Genomic DNA, 6,568 nt, shown 5'->3' on the forward strand with positions numbered 1-6,568 from the left:
TGGCTTGAGTTGTTGAAGGATTATGACATGAGTGTGCTATTACCAATCGGGTAAGTCAAATACGGTTGTTGATGCTCTTAGTAGATTGTCCATGAATAATATTTCTCATATTGAGGATAAGAAGAAAGAGCTAGTTCGGGATGTGAATAGATTAGCCTATTTGGGTGTTCGATTGGTTGATTCCGAGGATGGTGTTGTTATTGTGCAAAATGGTTCTGAATCATCTTTTGTGGTGGATGTAAAGGCAAAGCAAGATAGTTATTCCACTTTGGTTGAATTAAAGAAGGCGGTTGCCAAAAATCCATTGAGGCTTTCTCCCAAGGGGGAGATGGTGTATTGAGATATCAAGGCCGATTATGTATTCCGAATGTTGATGGCTTGAAGGATATGATATTGTCTGAGGCTCATAGTTTGTGGTATTCAATTCATCCCTATTCCACAAAGATGTATCGAGATTTGAGGGAAGTATAATGGTGGAATGGCATAAAAAGGAATATTGCGGAATTCATGTCCAAGTATCCTAATTGTAAATAAGTGAAAGTTGAGCATAAAAAATTAGGAGGTTTGACACAAGACATTGAGATTCCTACTTGAAAGTGAGAATCTGTCACGAGTCAAGCCTAGGGTCTAGATGTGATATGGAGAATAAGGAACCCGAAAGTAACTCAAACAAGCCTCTTAACATTCTTTTTTCCTTTCATAGGTAATGACAATAAATAAACAAAAGGAAATTATAATAGTAAATCTTCAACTTACATATGTCCAAAAATATCTCTAACTTTTAGATTTAACGGGGCTAAGACAAGTCCCTAGGTCACCCTCAATCATAATAGAAAAAAATGCCATAGTAAGTGTCTAAAGATCTCAACATATCATAAACTAGAAAAGATTAAAGAGTATTGTTCCTGAAATATGGAAACTCACCAAAAGTAGCCTTCAAATGAAATCTCAACTAGCCACATGGAAGAGAATGAGGAGGAGCACCGGTCCCTACATGGTGATATCATGTAGGCAAAAGAGTATGCGTTAGTACTTTGAATTTACTATGTATATAGGCATGCATGAACATTAAGGAAACATTAAAACATTTATGTAATATGAAATATAATGAAATGTATGCATAACCAATCGTATAGATATCCTTTAAAATATTCATTTTATGGAAAGATGACCATAACTGACATTTAAGATCATGCTATCTATTACATGGAATCCAACATAACCCCCTATGTTGGCCAGGAACACTACTTGCCGGGTCGAACCCCTCCAACTTTATTCATTTCTTTAACTTTAAGGGCTTTCATGGATCCATTATCCTAAGACTACAAGGGCTCCTATGTTGGCACATAGTTAATGAGACAAGGGGTTGCTACTAGAATTCCCTTATCGAATCCCACCTCAATGACTCATTCAGGCTAAGTCAATCCTACGAAATAATTTAATACTTCAAAATAGTCATAGCATATACCTTGAGAATTCAAAACATCACATTTGGTGGAATAACTCATTAAAACCTTTAGTGATTCAAATATGCAATAATTGTTCTTATAGCATAAAGAATCTATCATTCATAGCATTTCATCATTCTTTTATTTCATAAGACTTCCTTTTGATCATAATCATTGCTTTCATAAATATTCATTTTGAGTCAAAGCTTTCAAGTTAAACTTTATTCAAAATATAGTAAAACTAGTTGGGTTCAAATCACTTCAACTTTCAAATATGTATGTAAATGAATATGCATAAAGACTTTGAAATCCATTAATTAAAAATTATATTTTTAACAACCCACCATGAATTTCAAGCACCTTTAAAGAGATAAATAGAGAAAATACTTGCAAACCATCAATTCATACATATGAAATCATTTTGCATCAAAATACATAAATAATCATTAGTTTAACCATGATTCATGCTATTAAGTAGAAATAAGAATTACTAATAAGAAAATATTACTTGAAATCAAGATATTTAATTGAAAGAGTTTTGGATTACATGGGTGGAAGAACTCATGGATAAACACTCACATACTTTAGAGTAAAGCTTAAAGAAAATAAACATAATTTATTATATAATCAAAATACTTTAGGCATGAGAGTGGAAGAAATTCTCTCATTGAAGCCTTACATACGCTAATATAAGATGGGTAATTAAACTTCAAATACTTAATAATCTATGCATTTGGAATCATGATATGAAAACTCAAATGTTTCATACTTGAATTAAATAGAAGACTTTGATAATTCATTTGGACTTCATGTATGAAAGGATCCATGAATCAATACCCACATATCTTAGAGTAAAGCTTGGAAAGAATTGGGTAAATAAACATAATTTATCATATAAATAGAATACTTTAGGCATGAGAGTGGAAGGAATAATCTCATTGATACCTTACATACGCTAATATAAGCTAGGTAATTCAGCTGCAAATACTTAATAATCTATGCATTTAGAATCATGATATGAAAACCCATAAAGTTTCGTACTTGAATTAAATAAAAGACTTTGAGAATTTATTTGGACTTTATGGATGAAAGGAACCATTAATCAATATCCACATACCTTAAAGTAGAGTTTGAAAAGAATTGGATAAATAAATATAATTTATCATATAATCAAATTAACTTAGGAATAAGAGTGGAAGGAATACTTTTATTGAAGCCTTACATACGTTAATATAAGATAGGTAATTAAATTTCAAATACTTAATAATCTATGCATTTGGAATCATGATATGAAAACCCAAGTTTCATACATGAATTAAATAAAAGACTTTGGAAATTCATTTGAGCTTCATAGATGTAAGTATCCATGAATAAATACCCACATACCTGTAACACCCCCTAAAATGCTGTATGTGGTGTTTTAATTCTCGATGAAAATGATACTTCTTCTGTATTTTGAGCATAACTTTCCATAGAATAGTACAAATTAGGTGATTCAAATTTTTAAATAACAACAACGACATTACCTACAACTTTCATTGAGACCATATCTTACGATTCATAGGATACATAGGTCAAATAAATTAAATTTTTCAAGGCATAGTGCCGAGATGAAATAGAGTGTTTATAGTAAAAAAATCATATCTCATGGTAGGATCCTCAAAATTGGTTGATTTTTGAACGACATGAAAGCATACTTCTAGATCTACAATTAATATGATACACCAGATCCTAATTAGAAAGTTATCTTATTCAAACGCAGCTCCGAAAAAGGGTATTCTGTTAAAAGAAGGTTCATCTCACAAACCATGGAAATATCTAGATCCATTTGACATCACCCATGACATCAATAGTCCTTTATTTGACATCATCCATGAAATCACAATCCTTCATTAAATTTTCAAGATCATTCTTTGTAATTATTTTTATTTATTGTTAGGTTCCTCCTCCACACCTATAAATATCCATCTTATTTCCTCATTTTATTCATCAAGCTTTCTCAAGCAACTCTTCTCTTTATACACTTCTTTACTCATTCTCAAATATAATTTTAGTTTTTAGTAGTATAGAAATACTATTCCGATGGTTCTTATACTCCTGAAAGTACACAAAATGCTTCGGCGGGGAGAAAAGGCTAGGGGTTCAAGAGTGGTAATTGAGTTCTTCAATTAAGAGTAAAGCTTCGAATTCCAGGTAAGTAAGGTTATTCATAGCATTGGATTGAGTTTGTTCATGCGTCCAATAATTAAATTCATCATAATTGAGTTATAGTTGAGTTTTGCCCTAATTCTTGAATTCTAAATGAACTAATTCTTCTTCTATTGAGTTAGATATATTTATGCATTGAGATTATTATTATTCTTATCTCTCATATTATTCGAATTATTATTCGTGTCTACTTTTTCATGAACCCTAATTGATTTGATGTTTATGAATTTGTTTACACGTATTTTGAGTAAAGATGTTGGATTTTAATATTTATTGACAAAAAGAGTGATTTGAATTAATACTATATCTATATTTTATTGAGTTTTGAAATAGCAAAAAATTGAGTTTAAATAAATTTGAGTAAATGATGTTTTGAACAAGATGTTTAAATGAGATGTAAATAATGTATTGAAGTGTAATGATTGATAAAGAGGTAATAAGATGAGTTTGATATTTTTTTCTAATAAGACTAGATGATGATGTTAATATGAGCATATATTTTGAGAGTAGTATTGAGTACCGAGTTGGGTCAGAGTTTAATTGACTCAAACCCCAGAACTACGTAGCCAGCGTAGGATGGAGGCTATACCTCTTAAGTCCCAAAAAGAGGACTTTGATAATTGGATCCAAGATGGTGATGTACTTTACCCTTGCAAGGTATTGGATGAATGTGGCAACGACATCGCTTCGTTGTATCATCACTAGCTTATAAGTGATTGTTGTCGGTTAGAGAAAATTCCAACTGAGTACGTATTTCTTATTATTATTATTTTTAAACTTACATTACATATTGATGTTAAGATGATGTTGAGTTCTAAGCCGAGTCTTCCTGAGAAGAGTTTCTTAATATGTGTCCTTATTTTCTTGTCATTTTACATACTCTACATTTCATGTACTAATGTCATTCGACCTGTATCGTTTTATGATGCAGATACAAGTATTAGGGATCCTCAACAGGTGCATCATTAAAGATCATTACTTTCTAGCTATTTGGTGAGTCCTTCTTGTCTTCGGAGGAACTCTTTAACCTTTTATTATTGTTGAGTATTATGTTTCTTTTGAGGTAACCATGGACATGTCATTGGAATCGTCTGATAGTGTTAGAGGCTTCATAGACAGAGTTTGATGATGTAATTGGAGTAGTTCTCCTTTGAAACTACTTCTTCTAAGGATTATTTCTTTCATTTGATGTTGATGATAACGAGCCCACATAAGTATTCTTATTTTCACTTAAGTCTTCCTCTGATGAATGAATGAGTGATGAGACCAAGTGGTTCTCTTGGAGGCCAGAGATGGTTTTTGAGTGTCGGCCACGCCTAGGGTACCCTCTCAGGGCGTGACAATACCTTAGAGTAAAGCTTAAAGAAAATAAACATAATTTATCATATAATTAAAATAATTTAGGCATGAGATTGGAAGGAATATTTTCATTGAAGCCTGACATACCTGGAATCCAAAGCATTACTCAGAATCGAAGGACTTAATGAACACTCTTGAATCCTAGCCTTTTCTCCTCGCCGGAGCATTTTATATACTACCTGGAGTATATAAATTACCGAAATAGTATTTCTATACTACTAAGAACTAAAACTATATTTTGATAATGAGTAAAGAAGTGTATAGAGAGAAGAGTTGCTTGAGAAAGCTTGATGAACAAAATGATGAAATAATATGGGTATTTATAGGTGTGAAGGAAGGACCTAACAATAATTAAAATAATTATAAAGAAAAATCTAAAAATTTAATAGACGATTGTGATGCCATAGGTGATTTCAAATGGAGGACTATTGATGTCATGGGTGATGTCAAATGGGTCTAGATCTTTCCATGATTGGTGAGATTTACCCTTTTTCTAACGGAATACCCTTTTTTGGAGTTGCGTTTGAACAAGATAACTTCCTCATTAGGATTTGGTGTTCATATGAATTGTTTCTCTAGAATTCTGCTTTCATGTTATTAAAGAATCAACCGATTTGGAGCATCCTACTGTGAGATATGAAGTTTCTTCTACAAATACTCTATTTCGTCACAACACTATGTCTTGCAAAAATTAATTAATTTGATCTACTTAGCCTCTGAAGCTTAAGATATCATCTTCATTAAAGTTGTAGGTAATGATGTTGGAGTTATGTAAAAAATTGAATTACCTAATTTGGACCATTTTATGAAAGGTTATGTCTAAAATAAAGAAGCAGTATCATTTTCGTTGAGAATTGGAACACCATATACAATGTTTTTAGGGGGTGTTACATTATCTCACCCTTGGGAACATTCGTCCTTGAATGAGATAAGACTTAGCTTGAGTACAGTATAGTGTAAACCAACAACCCATCATTAATGAGATAGTACAATTTAAAATATCGTTCGAAATATATTTCATAATTTTGCATGCATATGACAAGAATAGTTCGAATGCAAGGATTTTCAAGTAATTGAGCAAGGACAACTTAATACCTTAGGCTTGAGTAGAGGGAAAAAGTGAGGGTATCGCTAAATCATATACGCTTCTACTTTCCATGTAGCACTTTCTACTTATTGATTACTCTAAAGGACTTTAACAGATTCAACTTCTTTGTTCCTCAATTTCTTATCTTGCTGGTCCAAAATTTCAACTGGGACTTCTTCATAGGTCAAGTTTTCTTCAACATTCACTACTCCCAAAGGAACAATGGAACTAGGATCACCCCTATATTTTCTCAACATAGACACATTGAACACCGGGTGAACCATGGCTATTTCCAATGGTAACTTCAACTCATACGCAACCTTGCCAACACACCTCATGATTCTGTAAGGCCTTACATACCTGGGAGGTTCAATTTTCCATTCTTACCAAACTAAACCACACCTTTCATGAGTGAAACCTTCAGATACACCCAATCATCCACATTAAACTGAAGACCCATTCTTCT

Source organism: Solanum dulcamara, chromosome 11 (assembly GCF_947179165.1).
Source record: "Solanum dulcamara chromosome 11, daSolDulc1.2, whole genome shotgun sequence".
Lineage (NCBI taxonomy): Eukaryota > Viridiplantae > Streptophyta > Magnoliopsida > Solanales > Solanaceae > Solanum > Solanum dulcamara.